The 24,734-nt window shown below is 42.8% G+C and overlaps 2 long non-coding RNA genes across 2 annotated transcripts in view; one reads left to right on the forward strand and one right to left on the reverse strand.

Moving 5' to 3' along the window:
* Positions 1–16,828, forward strand: part of LOC109283638 (uncharacterized) — a 19,071-nt gene extending 2,243 nt beyond the window's left edge. The window contains exon 3 of the long non-coding RNA XR_002090886.2: positions 14,824–16,828. This is a non-coding gene — a long non-coding RNA (uncharacterized LOC109283638). The remainder of the gene's footprint in view (positions 1–14,823) is intronic.
* Positions 1–24,318, reverse strand: part of LOC132250184 (uncharacterized) — a 51,775-nt gene extending 27,457 nt beyond the window's left edge. Inside the window, exon 1 of the long non-coding RNA XR_009461815.1 lies at positions 24,235–24,318. This is a non-coding gene — a long non-coding RNA (uncharacterized LOC132250184). The remainder of the gene's footprint in view (positions 1–24,234) is intronic.
* Between the last annotated feature and the right edge of the window lie 416 nt (positions 24,319–24,734).

Below are 24,734 nucleotides of genomic sequence, written 5' to 3' on the forward strand. Positions count from 1 at the left end.
TTTAGATTAGGATACCAGTCCTACAGAAACTCAACCTTGCACAGAGGACTAAGTACTCCAGTAATGAACAAGCCATAGAAATAAGGGAACTAAATGGTAAGCCTACGGCTGTCCCGCATAAACTCTGATAAACTAGATCAGAATGTCACAGCTCTGAGCCATCTGTAGTTGCAAGGTTCAAGTATTCCATGATCTTACTCTTCCATGCCCTGTCCTACTCTATTCAACCCAGCCAAATCCGAGCTTCACCCTAACCATTCACTTAATCCCATAAACGTGCCATACCCCTGGTGTTGCTTAATTTTTTTAGATTCCCCCCCCCCCCCCCACACACTTGACAGAACTTAACAGGAGAGGAACATTTAATGGTCAAGGAACTGAAGTGTAGTTTCCAGTACCATGTTGTGATATTCTTCTCTACTTTCTGACTGGGAACATTGCTCAAGCAGCAAGTACAAGTACATCACAGGGGACACATCTACACAAGATGTTTACTTGAGATTAGAGCTAATGACTGCACAGTAAACGTTGCTGTCTATACATGCAGATGCTTACTGCACAGTAATTCACGCTAATCATGAGTAAATTTCCTACCTGCAAATGAAAGTAGCAAATTAACTCTCGATTACATACTGCACAGTAATGCATGTGTAGATGCCTGACTGGGAGTATATTTGGCCCCGGTCAGCCAGGCAACAGGGGGTGGGAGATTGTTCCCTACCCCCAAGAGCTGCCTGCTGCTGGGGTTGTCTCTGCCACTGGAACCCAGGTGGGGACCATGTCCTCAAGCCCCAGCAGCAGGGAGCTCCCACTTCACAGTCCAGGGGCCTGGGCTGGAAGAGCTATATCTCTCAGTGCCAGCTACATGGTAGCGGGGCCCAGGCTGGGAGAGCCATATCTCTCAGTGCCAGGTAAGGATCTCCCAGCCTGAGCTCCGCAACCACGGAGCCAGCGCTGAGAGCTCCCTGCTACTGGGGCACGGGAACATTGACCCTGCTCAGGGTCTGGTGGTGGAGCAGACTCTAGCAGCAGGCAGCTCCCAGGGGCTTTCCTGGTCCTGTGCTCCCTGCCACTGCTTCAGGGGGCTACTGTAGGGCCAGTGGGGGTGGGAGCAGATGCTGCCATAAGCAGCAAATCTTCTCCCACATCCCTGCCTGGGAAAGTTTACTGTAAAGTAAACTGCTCCCAGATTATTTGCACATGTAGATGTGCCCAGGATATACTATTTCAGAATACAGTACTTCTGATGACATACCTAGTGAAATCTACAAGGGTCGTGGCAAGGACCTAGTACTGAGACTCCATACATTTTTTTCTCTGAATTTGGAACACTTAAGAGATCCCTGGGAATGCGAGGATTGCCAACATCATGACCATCTTCAAGAAGAGAGATGCGTGTGGGCTCTAATTGAGGTATTGCCCTCCTTTCCAGCACAAGGGGAAATCCTTGCCTGTATTCTCCTGGTCCATTTTCTACCTCTTCAAATCATAGAAAATTAGAATTATGGAAAGGCCCTCAGGAGGTCATCCCAGAAGCTCCATGGGATGGCCTGAAACCACCTGAGAGTCTGGCATGGTACCCTCAGCAAGAGGAACTTAACTGAAAGCTTTCTATAATTAGATGACTGGCTCTGTGGACATGGGAAGAGAAGTAGACATGATAAACCTTGACTTTAGCAAAGCTTTTAATGTGGTCTCCCACAACATTCTTGCAAGCAAACTAAGGAGGTATGGGTTGGATGAATGGACTGTAAGATGGATAGAAAACTAGCTGGATCATTTGGATTAAAAGGTTAATAATAAATGGCTCAATGCCTAGTTGGCAGCTGGTATCAAGTAGAGTGCCCCAGGGATCGGTTCTGGGAATGGTTCTGTTCAATATCTTCATCAAAAATCTGAACGATGGGATGGAGTGCACCCTCAACAAGTAACAATAAACTGGGGAGAGTAATGGGTACCCTGGAGTGTAGGGCTAGGATTCAGAGAAACGCAGACAAGTTAGAGGATTGGACCAAAAGAAATCTCATGAAGTTCAATAAGGACATGTGCAAAGTCCTGAATTTAGGACAGAAGAATCCAATACACCCATACAGGCTAGGGATCAACTGGCTAAGCAGCAGGTCTGCAGAAAAGGACCTTGGGATTACAATGGACAATCATCTGAACAGGAGCCAACCATGTGCCCTTCTTGTGAGGGAGGCTAATGGCATACTGGGCTGCATTAATAAGAGTATTGCCAGGAAAGCAAGGGAAGTGATTCTTCCCCTCTATTCAGCACATGTGAGGCCACATCTGGGGTACTGTGTCCAGTTTTGGGCTACCCAGTACAAAAGGGTGTGGGCAAATTGGAGAGAATCCAGTGGAGGGCAACCAACATGGTTAGGGGGCTGGGGCACATGACTTCTGAGGAGAGGCTGAGGAAGTTGTGCTTATTTAGTCTGCAGAAGAGACGACCGGGAGGGGGGTGGGATTTAATAGCCTTCAACTACCTGAAGGATGGTTCCAAAGAGGATGAAGCCAGACTGTTTTTAGTGGTGGCAGACAGAACAAGGAGCAGTGGTCTCAAGTTGCAGCAAATGAAGTTTAGGTTAGATATTAAGAAGCACTCGGTGGGTAGTAAAACCCTGGATCAGATTACCTCAAAAGGTTTTTAAACCCAGTTAGATAAAAGCCTTGTCTAGGATGATAACTAGAGATGGTCCTGCTTTGAGCAGGGTGGGGTGGGGTGAGAGGTGTTGGACTAGCCAACCTCATGAGGTCCTTTCCAATCCTAATTTTCTATGATTATGATTCTATGAAAATGGATGCCAGCTGACCTCAATGGCACTACAATGTCAACCAAGCAGCAGCCCATTTCAAGATAAAGCATTTTGTGCTCAAAGCAGAGAAGAGAGTGGAGGAAGGAAAAGGAAAGGAATCCTAGCCTGGAACCTATTCTCTCCTGTGGAAAGACCTCAATGAGCTACGGTAGAGATCATCCTCAAATTGAGGAATTGCCGACAACAGCTTCTGACACACCTGAGATTAAGAAGCATTTCACAGTGAATCTAGATTTTATATTTCCAGCCCACTTTCTTACAACATAAGCCATTCTTTTCATATTCTGATTGATTTCTGCATTTCACATAATCAGTTCTGAACCAAAGTTTGGGACCTAGTTTTGAGATCTGCTCATTGCTTTTCATTTTAATATTGCAAGAATATATGCAAAAGGCAACAAGAATTCATACAGATGTTTCCTGAATTAGATGCTATCAAAACTGTGACCAGTTTTACAGGAAGTGCTAGCAGAGTTCTATAGGTGTGAGTAACTAAAAAAAGATTAGAGTAAGCAGTTACAAAGAGTACCTCAAGAAGGTGGCAACAAAAGAAACCAAGAAGTTAGTGTGTTGTCCAAAGCATTTATCAACCAAAGCATCAGAAATACATATTAAAATACAAAGTCCCTTTTTTAAGTCAAACAGTTAAAAATGCTAATATTTGTGTTCTTGTAGCACTGTTGATTAAGCTGTATTGCATACATTCATTCAGCAGCAGGACAGGAGAGAAAAAGAAATGTTATGTGTGTGCAAGGTGACATTTGATGCTGCTATTGGAACTTCAAATTTTGCATTTGCTGATTTTTTGAGGTTTGTAATTATGGAACCCTTATCCTGTAATAAGGGATATGTTCCCGTTTAATGTCTTGGGTTGTCAATGTTTCTAACTTTATTGACTTAAAGTTAACATTTGCATTTTGGTTTTATTTACATTGAGGTAAATGGTATGGCAGGAAAATATACTCTCATTCAGGAATTTATTTCTGTAACCTTTTATATCAAATGTACCAGGAAGGCCCCTATCAAGAGGTATGCAATGTTAATTACACCCCAAATTGTCTCTGGACTCCAATATCAAAGCAGTTTTGAACTGTGGATTTTACTCTGTGTGTTTCAGTCTTCCCCCTTATAAGTCTCCCTGATCCAATATCCCCTCTCCATGCCCAATCACCTGTTATAGTCTAGTCAACAGTATATACACATGGAACAATGCAAGGTGTGCATGTAAATAAGGATCTTTCCTAGAGCCCACTGAATTACTTCAGTGGACTAGTGATAGCTGTGGCTATCTAGCAAATATAATATCCAGGCTGATTCACTCAAAAGAAAAAAAAAAAAAGAAAAGAAAAAAAAAAATCAGCTTGCTCAGAATTATCACATGGCACACATCAGTAGTCTAGGGAATTACCTGATCTTGTGATTTACCCCATCCACCCCCACCCTGTCCGACAGCATTCTCTCATTGTATTTAGTTTCAAAGCACGTACATTAAGAACTCTTTGGAGCAGGAACGACCTCATTATGTTGATCTCAATCATAAGTTGAGTCTTTGGACACTGCTGTAATTCTAATAAAATGATAATAGAAGCAGCATTTCCTTCAAAGCAATTTTTTCATTTGCTCAGTTTTGCCTAAACCCTTTCTTCATTGGCCTATAGTTATGCCAAGTTCCATATATGGCTCTTACTGAATAAAGCATGATTAGAAGGGGAAAAGGGGGGTTATAATGGGCAAAGCTTGTATTTTTTTTAAATATCTGAAAAATACGTTTTAATATTCTCAAACATGGCTAAAGGCCAATTTTAAATACACCCTAGGCAGAGACTAAACAGAACATTTCAGAAAGTTAAACATTTGAAATGGAGATGGGGGGAGGGGAGGGAGACAGTGAGGAGTAGTTTAAAGGGAAATTGAACAACCCAAGTGAGAGTGCTTGTTATTAGCAAATTCCAGTAAGCCAGAGTCTGCAGATTGTATGATCACTATATACAGTAGGATTATGCCAGAAATGCATTCAGATTTATGAGCCTACATTTGGTATAATATATTTCATTCTAAGGATTCTAAAAGCACTTATTAAAGAGACATGATTTTTCACCAAGTCACAGGCTGGTTACCTCCTCCCCCCACCCCATCAACAAATCCACTGCTCATACAAACTACAAGCCAAAGCTTTTTTACTTTCTGCTTGCACCCAATCTCTAGAAGACAGGGCATCCCAAATGGAAAGCTCTAAAATTAAAGTGAGCAAAATTACTGGTTATTTTGGAAGGCTGTGAGAGGAAGAAAATACCAAATAATACGGGCCTGATCCTGCAACTGCTATACATAACAGAAATACTGCTGAAACCAATGGGCTTTCTCTGTGCAGAATGCAAATGCATACACAAGTCACTGCTTTGAAGCCGTCTAAGGGTCAAAACGTTACAGCTGTCTGTTGTGTTGCTGTGCACTGATAACCATACATATGGAAGCATACACTAAAAGAAGAGGATTATAATTTGTGCCTTCAGGTTTAACTACACTATTCTAGAGGGAGTGAGAGGAGGACGTCCCGAAGGACCTTTGCTTTAAGTGGTGAGGATTTTGGTTTTAGACCTCAGCCAAGTGATAGCACCTCTGAAGCAGGAGTGCTCAACCCCTGGCCTGCAGGCTAAATGCAGTTTGCAGAGCCTTGGAATCTGGCCCATCAGGCTGCCCACAGGTTAGGAAATTTGGCAGTGGCTGAATTAGAGGAGTAGCAGTTAATAATACTGCCACCTCGCCCACTGCCAAAATCCCAAATTGCAGGTTGGAGCGAGCCACCCACCACTTCCCCTACAGGCCCAAATCTGGGCCCAACCATACCTTCTTCCTTCCTTGTGACCACACATCCCTAATTGGGCAAGACAGTCCCAGAATAGGATCATCAAGTCCCAGTCCAGGGCTGCATGACTCCAGGACAGCATTTGTCCCAGATTTGTAGCACTGTGCAGGGATTTGGGTTTTCCCTTGCAGGCTGGCAGAGTTGCAGCTTGCAAGGGGCTGCTGAAAGCAGGACACAGGGGCTCTATATGCATGTGTGTGCCCATACATATGGCCAGGAAAGAGCTGGGCAGCATGGAGAGCAGCTCCCTGTGGTGGTGCATGGGGCCCCAGGGCTGGGGCAGGGAGTGGGAGAGGGTATGGGGGAGGGTGGCTCCCCACTACTGTGTGCACCCCACAGGAAGTAGGGCATGGGGAGCATGTGCCCCTCAGATTTGTGTGTGGCAGGGGCAGATGCGGGCTGCCCACTGTGGGCTTGGGGATCTCCACCCTGCTGCCCTTCCCCTGGGAGCCTTGCGCCACCATAGTGACATGCCCCCTACCCTCATGGCAGCAGCCAGGATGGTGGTGGTGGGGAGCTGTGCTGCTCACTGCTGCTGTGCAGGCAGGGGGCATACAGCTGGTGCAGGGCTCCTGGGGGAAGGGCAGCAGGACGGGGAGCCTGCATCCACCCACGCCCCACTTGGCTCAGCTCTGGCCATGCTGCTGGCATGGGGAGGAGGGCATGTGTTCCGCCTTTCCAATTTAAAAAGATGGACATCCTATCTATATGGCCAGACTGGTGTTGGGCTGGATCCACTTTTCTCCACAGGGCTAGACCATACCCCCTCCCCCTGTGAAGCTGGTTAGGGTCTGGACCATGTGCCCTTCTCCCCATCTCCCATGGGGCTGGTTCATGTTCTCTTCCCTTTACCTGGCCAGACCATGGAGCCAGACTGTGCCCCCTCCCTCCTCTGGGGTTGGACCATGCCCCCTCCCCTTGTGCAGCTGGTTAGTGGCTGGGCCACATCCCCTTCCCTCATGGGGCTAGCCCATTGGGCCCAAGTCATGCTTCATTTCCCTTCCTTTTCCACTCCTGCAGGGCTGGGCCAAGCCCCCTTCCCCTGCATGGCTGGATTGGGGCTGGGATGCCACCCACCCACCTCCATGCTGCTGGATGGGGCCTGTAGTGCCTGCCCTAGGCACTGGATTGGGTCCATCAGCCATATCTGGCCTGCGGAAGGACTGGGCATTGTCCATCCAGCCCACCGGCCAAAAAGGTTGAGCACCACTGTTCTTAGGGCATTAGTCCTAGCACCAGTCCAGAGAATAGAATGCCATCTTCTGAGGCACTGACATCACTTCCTAGAATAGCCCCATCTTCCTTTGAGATCTATCTGAAGGACTGGAATTTTTTGCGATAGAGAATCAGGTTAATTCAGTCTTAAGAAATACAGCCAGTAACATGCCTTTGCAAATTGCAAAGTAAACAGACCCCTCCCCACCCCCAACTACAGTCTTTGGAGGCTAAGTTAAGTTCTAAAGATAGCCCTTGGGAAGGTCATTTGCCCTAATGACCAATTTCACCTAAAGCATTTAATGTGTCTCAGAGATTTTCATTTGAATTCTTTTATGATTGAAATTCAGATAGGCTCAAGTATTATTAGCTATTTATGAAGAAAAGAACCCATAATTAAATATTTTTGCTTTGTTAACTCAAGTTACAATGGGGCTCATTTTTTTTTTTAATTGTAAGCAAATATTAATAGTAGTACTCAGTACTATCACTATTCATTTACTCTCATCACAAAGATAAAAGAAAAAAAAAAAGAAAGAAAATCTCAATCTTTTCCCCTCACCCCTCCAAAGATTCTAATCCCATAAAAGCATCCATCTTTGATTTCAAGTGGAGTACCTGCTGTGTAGGTTGCAGTGCAAATCCAATTTGTGTATAACAAAACCAAATGGGTTGAAATGAACTCTGCATTTTAAAGATGTTTTTGTTTAATCATCACCATCACTCTTCTTTAATGAACGCATAATCAAGTTAAACTTCAAACAGAACAGAAAAAAAACTAAAAACTCAGAAAGATCTCAGTAGTAGATACTGTAAAGATGTCTGCTGCTACAATTTTCTGTTGGTAGGACTGAAATGGAAAGAACCTAACACGTATATTACTTTAAGTTGTTTGGAAACGCACATATGAGCAGCAACCCCTTTGGGAAAGAAGTGCTGTCTGCCAAAGCAGTGGAAAATGACTCAGGAGGAATGGGCTACAAGTCCCCATTCTGAATTATTGTTTGACCTTGAACAAGTCACTTAAACTTCAATTTTTAAGAGCATTTTTTTAAAAAGCCTAAGGTACCTTAAAAAAAAAAAAAAAAAAAAAAACACTGAGAAAGTTCATCGTTTCCTTTGTCAACTACAGTGTCTCCTTTCACATAGATTTGTGTTCTTAACTCATTAATCCTTTGGAAACCAGCTAGTGCTTAGATAGAGATCACCACTGACCAAACTTCAGGACACTGCTGTAGCTCACCGAAGGCAAAGGAAAATTTTGGGTCACTAGGCAATTGGGATAAGGTATACAGTATTATTCCCTTCATTTGTATCTTCTGAAATTGCCCTACATTTGAGGACTACCTTTGAGAGCCAGTTGGAGCAAAACTGGCTGTTCTTGAAACAAGGCCAGAGGCAAAAACAAATTGAGAGAGGAGACAGGCAGATCATAATCAGCAGTCATACAATATGAGAGAGTACCATACGATTCTTTAGCAGCTAAGTGGGGTAATGTTTTGTGACCTGATTTGGGGGAGTGGGGTGGATCTAGAATAGGGTTTAGGAGCTGGAAGTCCTTCATTTTGTTTTCTCAGAGAACAGATGGAGGGAAGTAAGTGGAGAGACTTGAAAAGTCTGTGTTTATGAATGTTATGAAATGTTCTGAAGTACTACCCAAAAGGACTAATTTTGTTCCCTCCTTACCTACCTCTATGTATTCTCCCTATTGTCCTCTGCAATCCCTACACAGGCTACCAGGAACTTCTCTCTCTCACCTGCTAGAACCTGCAGAGCTTGAAGACTCTATTACATGTCCAAAGGAACTGGAGTAAAATTAAAGTTAACATGGCCCCTTGAAAAGGGAGCAGTGAAAGCAATTTGGGATTTCATATTCCCAGGTGGGCTGCTGAGTCTGGACTCTGACTGGACTGTCAGAGAGGTTGCAGAGGTCTAGTAAAGCCCAGTCCACAGCTGGTACTGAATTGCAGATAGAGTTCAGGGTGGAAGTCGGAAGTCAGGTTGTTCCTTGACTCAGGATTCCAAGCTCTTGAACTCCTGAGCACCAGAGTGCAGGATTCATTGAAGCCTTGGGATGTTCAAGGCTCAATGAAAATATTTCCCTGAAGGTCTCCTCCAAAGAAGGGGGTAAGGAAGTTGTGTCTCCTACTTTGTATTGCGCTTATTTGTTAACAACTCAGGGATACGCTAACTAATGGGTGCTTTTGCAGATGCATTCTCCTCATTGTAGCAGAAACAAATAGCTTACACCTATTTAAGTCATGTCAGGCTCATACCAAGAAAAAACACTACTGCCACAACCACACCTTTTATGCCCCACTGCTTCATCACAACACTCTAAAACAAGTTATATTTTTGCAAATAGCTAAGGTATTTATTAACTTTTCTCCATCATTATGAACAACTCACAGTCTTGGGGCAGGGAGGTACTACCCACCTTTTTACAGAAAAAGGGAGTTGAAGCAGAGAGCCTAAATGACTTGTCTAAGGTCACACAAAATCTGTAGCAGAGAAGGGAGCAGATCTTGATTTCCCTGGTCCCAAGGAAGTGCTAACAATTCAACATCCCTTCCTTTTAATTCCATCAAGTTAACATTTCTGCAGACTTAAGCACTTTAGATAAGACAAAGCACTGGACAAGCTGGGACTGGGCCAGGTTTCTCCACATTAACTGACCAATGTGTCATCACCTTGGTGAAAGAGGAAGAAGAACAATCAATCAAACACCTTAAAGTGAGAGGACATCTGTATGGTCAAATTCTGGCATGCACAAGCTGTAAGTCAGGCTACAAGTCACAAGCCACTCTGTTCATTATCCCTTTTCAGAAAGAGTAGCTTGTTGTCCAGGTAGTTTCAGCTCTCAAGAGTGTGGATGAACCTACAGATCCCTAGTAGCTTAAGTACACCCCCATTTAGGCCCTTGGGCAGCTAGGTTGCTTCTTGAGGGACATAAAGTTGTACCAAAACACCAATCACACCTTAGTTTACCTAGATCTCAAGAAATATTGATATCTAGATAATATACACTTACCTATATTATCCTTCTCCAGTTTTGTCATCATTCTTGAGCATTTTTAGGCTAAGACAAGACTAAGAACTGAGGATCGTTTTACTCCAGTTTGTGTACTCTCTCTCTCCGACTTCTGCAGAACTGTTTTACTGTTCTGCTCTCTCAAAAGAGAGGGTTTCACAATAGCATTTATAATCTTCAGTCCTTTTTGTCAACAACTCCATGATTAGCCTTTAGCCAGTCTTCTAGGAGGTAATCTGTTGCTTAGTTATTTGTCCTATGGGAGTTTGGACTTGAAAAACCTAAACAACCATTTCCCTGTTCAAAGGTGTTCCTTGTCTGTCAAAGTTTAAGTGACACTATTTTGTTAGTTCTAAGTCAGAATTAGTTATAAGGCAGAAATCATAGATTGTACATAGATGCAAGGCTTTTCTGTGATATCTTTTATTGGACCAACTGTAGAGTTGGGAAAGCTACTGGACAATATGAGAAATGGCACCTGATACCTGAAAGCTTGTCCAACTGTATATAGCTCTCCCATTATATAGTTAGACCAATAAAAGCAATCACAAAAAGCCTTGCCTCAGACATTTCCTTGGACTATTACAGCTTCAACAATGCTCCAGCCTTACCACTAGGTTGTGTATATCATTAGAGGCTACCACTAGATTGTGTATATCACTAGAGGCTATTGCCCTTTTTAAAAGAAAAAGGAAAGCTGTGATTCTCATGCATCCTCTTAATTCCAGGAGTACTACAAAATTACACCCAATTTTACTATTCTATACTGTGCAGTACACCAAAAATTATGAGGGGCAACATTGGCAAAGGCCAATCATATTTCTCTTTACCAAAACAAACTAGCAATTCAGTTAATGCAATTTATCTTATGAAGATACAAGGCCACTGACTCTTTCCACATAAGCTATATGCAATAACCAGCAAGGAGCATCTGGAACTGGCCAAGAAACAGCTGTCTTACATATGAGAATTTTATTGTTCCACATCAGTACAGCCACCAAACCTAGAGACATATCTGTTCCAAAATAGGTAGTGGCCTAGTGGTTAGGGAGCTCAACTGGGATGTGGAAGACCCAGGTTTATCTCCTCTAAATCAGGGAAAGAAGAGACTTAAAACAGTTACATGTCCCATCCACAAAACTATTTTAGATATAGTTTTTTGGTGTTATTCAGTTTTTAATAAATGATTTTTTTTTTTTTAAACAAAAAATTTTTCTTAAAAATATTTCCCAGCCAGTTCTGGGGATAACATCTATCCCAGAATTTACATACAGACAAAATAACTGTAATTTACCTCCCCATTTTATACCCCAAATTACACTAACAGCACAGATTTGAAATCCAAATACCAGATGTTCTCATTTTCTTCTGCCAGTGACCCAATTTACTGATAGGTATGAAACATCACATAAAAAAGAAGGAAAGAAAAGAAATCAAAACACAAACTTCTGTCAGCCTAATGAGCTATGATGAAAAGAAATCAATCATGTTCCTAGGAAATTAAGAACTCTTGGAAACTCTCATTCTATTGAAGGTTTCAGTTGTAATTAATTAACCCTTGTGACCACTGGATGTCCCCAATGTTCCTTAAATGCAGCAAAGACATCACTTAACTGGAAGTTACCAAAAGAAATAATTTGACAAAGAGCAGTGAGAGTTGGTTGTGATGGAAATATTGCTTTAGTTGCCCCTTATGTGTAGAGTCAAATTGAAGAAGGGAAACATTATAACACAATCACAGAATAGATGTTCTTCTAAACCAAATGTTACAGGTTATATTGTTCACTTGTTTTTTAGTCCTCCTCCAGGACTAAAAAACAGGGAGATCCTATACCAAGGGGCTGCAAATAAGTGTGGATAACAGCCTGGAAAAGAGCTGGATAAGTAGAAGGCTCTTGAAGAGGCAGAAAGTATCTGGGATGGAGTGTGGAACACACCAGGGCTAACTGGAAAGATCACATTGCTGCAGAGGGCAAGGAGTGGTGGGGGAAAAAACAGGAGTAATTCTGCCGTGCTGCAGAACAGGTCCCAGCCAAGGAATGCCTTGGAAAGTGAGTTATGAGGTACTCCTGTAATGCTGCAGTGCAGGAACAGCACACTTCTAGGTTGAGCATTAGATCTTGTAAAGATAAGAATTATTGCTAGAGTGTATAGCCGACTCTGCTGCAATTTTGCATACCCTTTATAGAAACTAGATTCTTAAGACAGACTTGAATTTTACATGGGTATGAAGGAGGTTTAGCTAATTAATGTCATCTGTTAGACTGCCACATGATGCAAAATGATTTAGGATTATATGGTTAAAAACGAAGAAATGTATTGTTACAAGAAGAGCTGAAAAAACTAGTGCATATGTAAAAATGAATGCACGTAAGGGGAATTTCCTCCTAAGAGCTGTTCACATTCAAAAGGAAATTTCAGTTCAATCTTTTCTGATTTCTTTAAACCCATAGATGCCCCAAGCTTTATTAGGATATGAGGAGAAGACCTTCTACACTACAAAGGCTTTTCCAGCTGATCTCCAGAATTCCAGTATATTCATGCACAAAGTTCCTTTCTGTTTTGCAGGCAAAGTTAAACTACCATAGACTTTAATATAATAGTATAAATATATGCACATATTAAATACATATACACAGCCTGATCCGAGGCTGAACCCCCACCCACATTGCACCCAGTCTGCCTGGGATGAGTTGTGCAGAGCCCCCAGGAGCTGACACTGCCTCTCCCACCTGTAGTGCCCGGCACCTTCATTTCTACCCAGGAGAACTTTTACAACCTTTTCTCCTATGTTTGTCGAAGGGTGCTTACGCCCAAAAGCTTGCAAACAATTTTTTTTGCAAAAATCTAGTTGACCTAAGATAAATGAGACAGAGCAAGTGTCAGACTTCAGATTTTTTCCCCGAAGTGGGAGTTGCTTATAGATGGGATTTTTGCAGATCAGTCCACAGATAATCCACAAATAATTTTTATTAGAGAAAGAAAGAGAAAGAGTTAGCCAGTCAATCACATGATTTGCCTTGAAATTAATTATTTGAATGAGTGGTCAGTGACTTTCCTAGCTCATGCTAGTTTATCTGAAGAGGCATGTGTGAATACATCAGTAACTCTGGAGAGTATACCTTTCTTGCATACCCTGGACATTGTTTGTTTCCATTTAAGTACCTGACTGTGCTTAGTGCAAGGAATAGTACAGCTAGAGAGTTTCTGGCAGAAGCCAAAAAAACCCAACAAGAAAACCCCCACAAAAAACCCCAGTACTTTTTAGGGTGCCTGCTTGTACTTAATATTCTCTTTTTAGGTGCATTGTCTGACAGAGAGAATTCATGTGTATATTTGAGAGTTCCAAAAATAAAAGTTACTATCATGACTCTTCATCCACAGATCTGAAATTGCTTAAAAATGTCATGGATGCTTTATGACAGCTGTTCCAATTTTGAGCAGCTTCTTTACAGCTTTTGGCTCTAAAGGAGGATAAGTAACATATCTAATCCCAGGCCCTGATTACTTTCCCAATTTGAAAATGGAGACAGCACACTCATTTACAGACTGTTAGGAATCTTGTTCCCTGGCTCTGACTGTAGCTCTGAAAGATACTTTCAGGTCTTCCTGCAAAAATGATTTGCCTCCCTATTTTCTACTGTAGTCAACAGAGAGCACTCAGTGCAGCGCAAGATTAGACCTTTACAGCCTATTACCAGATATTGCACTGGAACCTGGCCAGACTTACATCTGATATAAATTAAATAAAAGAAAAACAAAAACCTGACCACTTGTGCCATTTGCTCTTGGGACCCTGCAGTTTCAAGCCATTTCTGACATTCTTAAGCCTATGCTCTGGCCTGGAGCCCAGGGGAGGAAGACATTTAGCTGTTAGGTTTTTTTTACAGCTGTGATACTGAATAGAAGAGACATGCCACTTGTGGCCCAATTTCCAATTTCCCAGCATCTTTGAACACTAAATTAGCAAGGGTAACCCTATACCAATCTAAGCTTTCACCTTCAGAAACTGGAAATGAACTCTAGGGCTCTAAGGCAAACTTCCCCAGAGTGCCGGGAGTATGCCTGGCCAAGTTTCAGTCCAGATTGATCTCTAGTTTCTCCTCTGAGGTAACTCACACGAACTAAACATTGGGATGTCTCTAAAGTTTCATCTTACTTAGCTCCAGGACCAGATTTCCTTCACTAACACAAAGAACCAGAAGCCAAATTATCTGAATTTTGTGACTAGCTGACCAAGTAACCTGGGTTAGCCAAACCTCCGTTTCTCCAAGAATGGTGATAACAACCCAGCGAGGCAAGATGCTTTATGTGATAAAGTCTATTAGTATGTATAAGCATTAAGACATCATCATGTGAAGTGTATTTTAGCCACAGATAAGGCCAGGGCTCTTCCTTATACTGGGATGGAAATAAGCAGAAATGAGGAAGAGTTAACCAGGAGGCTAGTGAGGAAGAAAACCTTGGCCAGGTTCTGTGCCCCACTTGCACATCCCCTATGTTAGCTCACTATGGCAAAAATTGGCTTAGTTTGTATAGGTTTCTCTCTGAATTCTTTGGCCTGGGTAGTCTTGACTGGATCTAAATGATCAATAGGAAATTCGCCTATTAAGCCAACAAGTCTTCCTAATGCAGGCACTTATCATAGGGCATCGATAGAGTCATTTATACATGATCAACTGACTTAATCCTACATAATGAGCCCCATGCTGCAAGAAACACTCACAAATTCAGTTTAATTTTTATAAACAGATTGCTTCTTGGGTTGTTATTATTAGTGTGAGCTGGACAGCTTGAATTAGAGAATAATTTATTCCCTGTGCATTTCTAATTACAGCAAAGAGGTTCACTCACTGACATACTTGTCCATCTCGTTCTTTCCTGTCTTTCAGGCATGGCTGATTGCAGTTAAATAGACAGACCAGCACAAACTGCACAAGAAACACAACTCTGTCAAAAAAAGGACTGAAGTGTTACCATTAATTATTCTGGACCATGTGCTCATTTACAACAGATCTAACATGAGAAATATTCTCAGAGGTGTCAAGCAGCCTCACTTACATAGGTGAAGGGGTGGCACTGACTAAACATTTGAGTGACTTGAATTAGGTGACCTGCCAGAGACCCCCAGAAGCATGGGGATGTAGTGTGCAATTTGTGTTTCAGCTTTCAATAAATAATTTAAATTGGGCCACTATCTCCAGGCATTTCTAAAGGATCTACATGCTTACTTCTTGATTCAAGCTGCATGTGAATTCTTTTCTCAGAAAAGAATTCACAATCAACCAGGAATTTGTGTTGGTGATTGCTAAAAAGGTCCCACATAATTTTAATGAAAAGATGTTGCATCTTGAAAACAAATGTTTGCCTAATGCTTGTAGAGAGTGCATGCCCTTAATGCTTTAGCACATAAGTTCGCTTGTAGGTGCTAGTGGCCACCTTGCATTCTTTTTGTGAGCTCATTGGGGAGATTTAAAATTGGGGAGCAAAAGCTATTTTATGCGATTTAGCTGACAAGTTACAGAATTTTTACTATTCATGATTATAAGTAATATTAGCAGTGAATAGGTCATATGATCCATCAGTCAATCACACTTATTCTGGGCTTTGTAGGATGTCAATTGGTTATTTTCAGATGGAAAAAAAAATATATACAGATACCAGCAAATAGGTTACTCTTTATGAATATTTAAGCTAGATCCATTATCGATAAGAGAATCCTTGTCCAATTAAATATTTAAGATAGGAGACATGTTCATTAAACGTTCCCACTTGCCTATTCTAGTAACTCTTAAATCCTAGTTCTTCTCTCAAATCCTGACCTGTTCCCCTAACCAGTTTTACAAATGTGACTTTTCTGCTCTAAAGGACAGACCTTATGTCTATAAATTATACCTTGCTCTTAAAAAGAGAATGAATTCTTAGCCTCAGTGGATACAATTCTTAGCCTCAGTGGATACGATCCAGCCCATCCATGGATCCTTCTTCATAAACCAGGCAACTCCCAGGGATATTCTCTTGATGAACATACAGTGGATAATCCAAATCTTGTGGTCCCATGTTATTTCCTCAACTTTACCCAAAGATCCTACAAGTATACAGACTATGGACATAATTTTAAAATGCATTTTTCTTTGGAATTACAATAGTTCCAAACATTTTGAAACATTTTTGTGAAAGAATTCTGAACAAAGATTTTTTTTTCTATCTTTAAGATAACAATTCTTCCAAACAAAACTGAAGTGTTTTAGTTTGGTTTAGTTTGATTTGATTTAAATTTTATTTTGTTGATATAGATAAAATAAAACATTTTACAGCAAAAGAGAGTCAGCTCAAAATGAGAAATCAAAAGGCTTCATTCCAAAAATGTTGACTTGGTTGGAACTTTTCTGAAGTTCTGGCAACATGACTAAACATGACTTTAGAACACTGATTTTGAGGAAACTGTTTCTCCAAGGAAAATGGTCCTTTTGGCTACTCTTATTTATAATCCTTTAATGGGATTGTATAAACACATTCTTCCATCAAGCTCTACAATCTCTAGAACATGGCCTGAATAAAGATAGGTCAAAATCTAGGTCAAAAAGGAAGTCTTTTGTCCATCTCATTAGGCATATCCAGGTGAGCAGGAATATTTGTTTCCCCAGGGACAGGTAGCAGTGGCACACCTTGAGCCGCTGCTAGTTGTCCTTAGGGAACACCCATGCCACCTGCGCTCTGGCATGCAGCAGATTACTTTGGGTGGGGTAAGGGAGGCTGGGGCCAGCAACTATACTGGACCCTAGGTAAGGCTGCTGGGGCCAAGGGACCTCTAGGAGCTGCAGCTGTCACAGGTGACTGGTGGGGGGGGGCATGTGCCTCCCCTGAGATTGGCCCCCAACTCAGAACTGCTTAGGATGGGGCAGTTTTTTTACTGCATGGGCAGCGGCATGTGTACGTGGGGGAGGGGGGGACAGAGGTGGGGGGGGCACTAAGCTGCAGCACAGAAGTATAGGAGTTGATATCGGGCTTTTGACCTGCCCCCAGACCCACGCACAAATTGTGCCCTCTCAGACTCAGAAGGCACCAGTCACCTTTGGGAGCTGTGGTACTCCTGCAGTGGGAAGCCTGTCCAGCAGCTGGAGTGTGGCTCCACCTGGCCAGGCTCTGGTCTTGGGTGGCGCACACTGCCACCACATGTGCTGCCCTTTTGGGAGCGGGCACATGAGTTTTTTTTACCCTGGAATAAAAATAGCAGCGTGGAGAATGTTGCATATCCACACTCATCTGGATTGAGGTCGATTAGTAATGTGTGATTGTTTGGGGCCTCTTGACAGACATCTACAAAATCATAGGTTTGGGTGCTCTCTCTTTTCAAGATGGCCTATATCTTCTCAAAAGTCTGGTATCCTGGGGCAGCTATGACCTCACAGAAGGTTTTTGCTTCACATATTTGCAGACAAAACCTAAACTATGTCTGAACCAAAGCCTCCATATTTCATTGTGCCCTGCATTCCCTTTTCATAGAACTCAGATGACCGCTGTTATTATTCAGTCTTACATAGTCCTGCCACTGTATTACTCAAGTGTTTATCCCTAAAGTTTGCCAGCAGTCTGGGACTACAAAGGGTGATTGAGAGCTCCTTGTAAACATTAGTGGCAAAGCTTTTACCAAAGCCAAACTTGTTTACTGGATCATCTGTGAATAAGGCATTAAAAAAATTAAAATAAAATTTGCCTGCAGTAATCTCACATCTCACAAGTTCTCTGCATTTTGCATCCAAATAAGTGTGTCAAATATTGAAAAGTAGCAACCTAGGGCAGCACAGAAGAACTCCATTGCACCAATGCACTGAATTTTGGACTTGCTAGCAATGCTTGCTTAGTTCAAGTTACACAAAATTCTGGCCTATGGTTTCTTTGATTTACATGTGACCTAGTCTTTGCTTTATTAAAAACAAACAAACAAACAAAATCATGGTTTGGTTAACTGCCCAAGGCTTCCTCTGTTGAAAGATCACATACCAAAGCAGACAAAACTAAGGGTACAGACAGAAGTGACAATTTTCACTCAATCCAGCCACAGAAAGCCGTCTATAGCCATAACCAAACACAAATGCCTGGCTGCAGACAGTTTAAAAAATAGTCAATTGGGTGAAAAATCTGACCACCCATTGCATGAGGTATCAGGTAAAGATGTTTCAAAATGTAGTGTCTTCTGTAACTTGTGTCTGCAGAGCACCCAGCCTGTCTTTATTTTCAGAATACAGTGGAGGGAGTTCATTTGGGGGCTTTTTAGCTCCCCTGGAGGGTGGGCCAGGTGTATTGGAGCCCCCACAAAGTGTGTGTGTGTGGGGGGGGGCAGGGGATTCACCCAACTCACCCTTCAGCACCAGCTGGGGAGCCCCAAGAGCAAGCTTCCTCTGCTGCCTCTCCCCCTCCCATTCTGAAAACAGGGAGCACTGGCAGAGAGCCTCTGGCCATTGCTATGGGAACCTGGCTACAGGCTCCTAGCCCCCAGCTAGGTTCCCCTCCACCCTCGAACCACCAGCGAACTTCTATTTATGCTGGGTAACATTGCAACTCAGAATGCTTTGTAGAGCAGTTCTGAGTTACAGCTAGGAGCTCCACTTCTGTCTGCACCCTAAGGGTATGCTTACACACTACAGTTAGCACCTGCTAGCTTTGAACAATGACCTAACATTGCTTAAGCTAGCATGCACTGAGAGCAGCAACACATTCAGGGTTAATGCCTTCTGTACCATGCACAGCTCTGAGCTGCTCCCAGAGGGCTGGCAAACAGGGGCATTGCTTAGGGATCCCAAGTCTGCCCTGTGTCTTCCCTGCTTGCCAGCTCTCGTGCTAAGCAGCATGGGGATGTTGCTGCTTAGCACAGCACATCCAACCCACACACAAATCACTCTGAACCTCTCCCTCTGCCCCCAGACTTGCCTTTGACCACTGTTGAGGAGAACAATTGGGGCAGCAGTGGGGGAAGGGCCATCCTTAACTGGACAGGGCTATATGGAGCTCATGGAGCACATGGGGAGCACCCTCTTTCCCTCCTCCCCCCATCACTGCTGAGCCACAGCCAGAAGCACCCTGTATGAACATGAATGCACAGCTCCATCACTCATGCGTGCGTTGTGCTGTGTTCTGTGGGCATGTGTGTTGAGCAGAGAGCAGGCCCCAACCCCAGCAGCTCCCCACCTTCCTCCTCTGCTTGGCCCACTCAGACTGCCTCCCTCCCCCTGCAACCTGGCAGCTCCTGTCTCTACCCATCAGCTGCTGCTCTGCTGCCCAGTCTGGTGGGGGAGGGGGAAACGCAAGCAAGGGAAGAGATGCATCAGGGTCTAGGACAACAGCTAATCCACCTGGAATTGATGCCTCCTGGGATAATGGAGGACTGCAAACTAGTCATTTGACCTCCCCTGAACAATTAGAAGTTAGGCTAAATCAAGCTGGTTAGCACAGTTTAGAGATAAAGATACCCATTTGAAGTGAGGATTAAGATGCCTAGAGGACACCTAGCACTGGTTAACAAGCATGAATGTGTGATTTTACACATTTTAAGTGCCCTTAACAAGGTTTATCTGTAATTTCTAATCTTACCCTAAAGCAAGCATTCCTTATTAGTTTGGCCATGTGACATCTTGAAAGAGAGTTTCACTGAAATTAATCGCAAGATGTATCTGCAAATTCTGTAGTCCCTATTTGCACATGTTCATCCTTCTCCTCAGCCTTAATAGCCAAGCTGGGTAAAGACTACAGTACTCTTTTCCTCTCTTCCCCACACTACACCTTTATTAGCCCTCCGATTGCCACCTTCTTGGAGACCTTGCTTCTTTATTGCTGGTGATATCACAACAGCTACAAAACTGTATTGGAAACATGAAGGCATCTCATCAGGAATAAGCAGCTGCAGGGGAGATTAGTTTGCTTGTTTTTAAAAGTTTGTTTTCTAAAGGAGGCCAAACTAGACCCTGCTCTTCAGTAACTTTTGAGGGTTTGAAACTTGCTTTTGTTCAGCACTTGAATTAAGCCAAAGCCTTTAAAACTTTTTAATGAAAACCATTTTTTGGAGAGGGAGGTGAAAAGTCGATAAGTATCCATCTAATCTGAATACTGATCCAGGATATGGGAGAACAAGGTTAAACTCCCTGCTTTGACATGTTTCTCTGTATTGAGCAAAGTCCAGATGGATTCAAAATAATAGAAAAAGTACTTCAAACTAAGTGTCTTGCATCACCTGCCATAACCATTCAGCTGCTATTACTGTCTCAAAATCTTCCCAAAATAGCTTAATTGAAAGTTATGCATCTCCATTAAATGTTGATGAAACAGCACATTTTGATCAGCTCTGCTAAAAACCTTCAGTTTCAGAAGAGGTTGGATCCAGCATCAGCTAATCTGTAGTCACCTTGGTATTGAATATATTTTTCTAAAGACTCAGGACCCTAAAAAGCCCTTAGTCAGCTGGATGACTTTTAGTCTGACTACCATATATTGGTAAAGTTGATGGAATTGTGTACAGAAAGAATCTTCAGGTCACTTTTAAGGCTTTAACATGTACCTGTACAAATATATTGTGTCAGTCATTCAATAGAAATAGCAAACCTCTCTGAAAGCTATATTTAGGGATGCAATCACAGGTAAAATGGACCTTTTGCAACCAAAAGAATTAAAGGATTAAAGGGGTTGGACAAATGGAATAGTAATTCCAAGTCAAGATTTGCTGGAAACTGGGAGTGGGAAAGAAGTGATAATTTTCATTCTATTAATGATAAAAAGACGCAGCAAGGTGCCTTTCATTGGTTGTAAAGTGGGCTTACATTATTGAAAGAGGAGAAACCCTACTAAAGGAAACATTCCCTACAAAGTGCCTCTTGTGAAGGAAGAATGCTTGCTCAATTCTATGGCAAGCTTGCAGTGAATATGGTAGCTTCAGCTATCTTGTCAGACACTAAAGATAAAGGAAACACAAACAAGCTTAAAAGCACACAGTTCTGCTCTTGGAGTGCAAGCAAGGAACCACTTTTCTCTAACACAGCAATTCTCAACCTCTTTGGACTCAAGGCACCCTTCATTGGACTCAAGGCATCCCTCCATAACTTTTGCAATTGATTGGCACCCAATTGCAAAATCTAATTTATATATTACAATGCTTACCTCCTTACAGAAGGGCTGGGGGTGGAGTGTGCATGCAAATCTGCTTATCTCCTCAACTTAGTGGCACCCTTCAAAGGCTCTGGGGGTACTCCAGGGTGCCATGGTACCCTGGTTAAGAATCGCTAAAGACTAGATTTTCAACAGAAGCTGAACAAGATCATTTTTAAGATGAAACAGTTCACACATCGCTAATTTTGTAATGCCTTATGAACAAAGCAAGTGACTCCAGAAAGTTAAGAGACAGCTTGCAGGATCCAATAATGGCTGCAGTGTGCGTGTACACGTGTGCACATGAGAAAGAGAGAGAGAGAGAGAGATCACAGGGACCGAGCACCTTGCTAGTCTTTAGCCTTGTTGTTGTTGGCAATTCACTTCCTTTGTCATCTAGTCAACTGCTGGATTTTTGATGCCCTTCACAGGAAAATGGAGGGTAGTATCTGTGTAGGGACTGGAGAGATCAGCTGATTGATTAATAGTGTTAATACTATGCTGTTGTTGTGAGAATACAGCAGGCAAAGGCTAAGTATTTTCATCCGAGGAACTCAAGGTTCTTCATAAATATTACTAGAAAAAAGTTCAGAAGATACCCAGGAATCTTTTTCTTCATTTTACAGCAAGGTAATCAGGTTAACATATTAAGTGACTTACCCAAGGCAAAGCGGGCCCTATTCAATTCGGATTCGGCCCTATTTGTTGATTCGGATCACTGTCTCCGATTCAATTAGGCCAAATCCGAAGACTTGATGCCGATTCAGAGAATCAGCAATTTGGACACAGACACAGCTTTAAGTGTTTTTCTACATACCTTGAGGTACCAGGCATGGCTCGTGAATGCTATGATGCTAGGGCAGATGGAGCATCCCACAAGAATGCAGGGGGTGGGGGGCAATACATTGCTTGGTGGCAAACCCAGAAGTGGACCAGAAGTATTTCTGGCCCACTCCCAGGTCCACCGGGGAGCACGCAGGGGGCACCCTGCACCCCCCTGGCTTGGTGATCAGCTGCGGGGGGACCCTGGGTGCCTCTCCCAGACCCAGGAGGCACCAGTCACCAAGCCAGAGGGGCACAGCTTTAAATGTAGAAAAAACATCTAAAGCTGTGTCTATGTCCAAATCGCCAAATCTTTCCAAAGCTCTCTGAATCAATTCGGAGGGTTCCGATTCAATTTGGAGAGATTAAAGGGTCCTCCAATTCAATTCAGATTTGGAGATTCAGCCACCGAATTGGGTCAAATCAAATCAGGGACCAAAGCTTCGCACAGCCCTACTAACTGTTCCTCTGCAAAGCTGCAAGCTTCAGCAAACAAAACATTCCTTTCAGTTAATTGGCATTTCATGGAAACTCAACTGTTCTTATTTACAAAACTACAGATTTATGTGGAGCAAAGCCAATTATACTTAATGTTTAAACTGTTGCAGGTGCTCAATGACATTGTTGCTAGGCAGTGGAAGTGAAATTGCTCTTTTAATGCATCTTGTTCCAATTGGGAGCATGTGTTCTATCATCAGTACAAACTTAACAGATGGATCTCTTAATCCTCACCAGTGATCTTTCACCACCTCTACCTGAAACATTGTCCCATGCAGTCCATCTTAACCATAGCGCTCAGTCATTTGAGACAGAACAAGCGTTATTTTTCCCTACTTTTCCATATACCTATTGAACTCCTTGGAATAATTATTTGATACCCAGATATGTCCATAGATACCAAAACAAATCTCAGGTATGTGACTTACTGTGAACACAAGAGCCATTTGAGCAGCAGTTATTGGACAACCCATGAGCTAACCCAAACTTCTAGAACAACGCTCCCTTTCATATACAATGTAAGTAACCAGGAAGCATCAGCTAGATGGTTGTGCCTTCACCAGTTATTTCAGAATTAAAATCCTTGCATTAAAAGTTTAAATGTGCATGGTGAGAGGCATACAAATAGGTATACTGTATTTACTTAGATCTAAGTCAACCCTGAATTTAAGATACACCCTAATAATTAGATTCTATATATGGAAAATGTATATATATTTTTTTATAGTTTTCCAGGTATAGAATCTAATTATTGGAGAGTTGTCTTGAATTGCCTCCCCCCCTAACAGCTACATCAAAGGAAAATAGTGGCTGGGGGGATAGGGGGCAGGAGGGAAAGAGCCAAGTGACCCCCCCCATACTTCTTCCTCCTACAGCCTCCGCCCTTCCTTCCTCTTTTCAAAGTCTCTACCCCTTGCTCCCTGCAGTCTCTGCCTCTTCCCAGCCCTTTACTGTGAGACACTGCTTAGGCTGTTGCCTCCCAAAGCATAGCACATTGAAACTCATCCCTTGCCAAGCCATATAGTAAAGTCAGCACTGCTGACTGGCCAGGCAGGCAATGCAGAAGTGTTGGCACTGATTAACACTTTCAACAGGCAGAGTTTCCATGCACTCCATACCCAGAATGGAACTCAGCCTGATCCAGAACCAAGCTGCATCTGGTAGTAAGGGAAGGAAGAGGGCAGAAACCACAGAAGGCAAGTAGAGGTGGGGGAAGAAGGCTGCTGTAGGTCTGACTCTGGGCACAACCCAGGCACAGGGCCAGAGTCAGAGCTGCAGCAGCCACTTTCCTCCCCTCCTCTCCCCCTACTTTGTATGCAAATTTAAGACTCAGGGCTTTTTCCTCCCCCTCCCGACTGATTGGGAGAAAGAAACTTATCTTACATTTAAGTAAATACAGTATAAAAATAAAATATAACAAGCATAGATGGCTAAGTTTTAGTTTTGGAAGAAAAGAGAGTTCAACAAAATTCCAGATAAGAAGGGGCCTCTTCAGCATGCTATACTTTGCCTTTAGTTTACTCTACATGTTCAGTCATTTCCCCACATCTCCTACCTGTCTGACCTTAGTAAACAATTGCTTCATGTGTCTGATGCAGTCTGCTTCTTTAAAAAAGAAGAAGCAAACTAAAGTAATTTATACTGATCCTAATGCATGCCAAGATAAAACTTAGGGAATTCCAGTCAGCCTGCTGCAAGTACTCATAAGCCACAGATATGTGGGGAAACATCATTCACCTCATCAGGGACCATAAGAACACAGTATTAATACCATTAGTACAAGAAGCTTACCTCTCCATCAGAAACACAGATACTACCATCAATTGGTAGCTCACATTATTTCTTACCTAGCCAGAGGCAAGTCCAAATTGTCCTTCCCTACTTCAACCCCTCAAAGAAAACTCCTCTACTACCAGTAACTAGAATGCTAATGAGCTTCACCTGTGTGCAAAGGCCCCTCCTCCTCCCCCCTTAAAGCCCATATCCTTCAATACCCCTCCCTTAATGAGGTCCAGATGCTTTTTTCTCTCTCCATGATTGACAGCCTTTGCTGTTTGAGCAGGCATTTCTCCCTTTGCAGGGAGTTCGTTAACACTCTTCCCCTTGAATGGGGAAGCAGGAAAGGTACACACCAGATGGTTTGATAATTGTAGCTGCAATGCATTTTGTATTGCCAGACAGACTTTTACTTGTCATGAAGTGCTTGCATAAGGATAGAAGTCTATCCCTTTGGGTATGTAACAGATTATAGAGGCATAAACATAATCACCATGAAGGCTTTAGGCACAGACAGAAGTGCAGCCCCCTAGTCTAGCTCATGGTGCTTCACAGAAAGTGCCATGAGTTA

This window comes from Alligator mississippiensis, chromosome 4 (genome assembly GCF_030867095.1).
Source record: "Alligator mississippiensis isolate rAllMis1 chromosome 4, rAllMis1, whole genome shotgun sequence".
Classification (NCBI taxonomy): domain Eukaryota; kingdom Metazoa; phylum Chordata; order Crocodylia; family Alligatoridae; genus Alligator; species Alligator mississippiensis.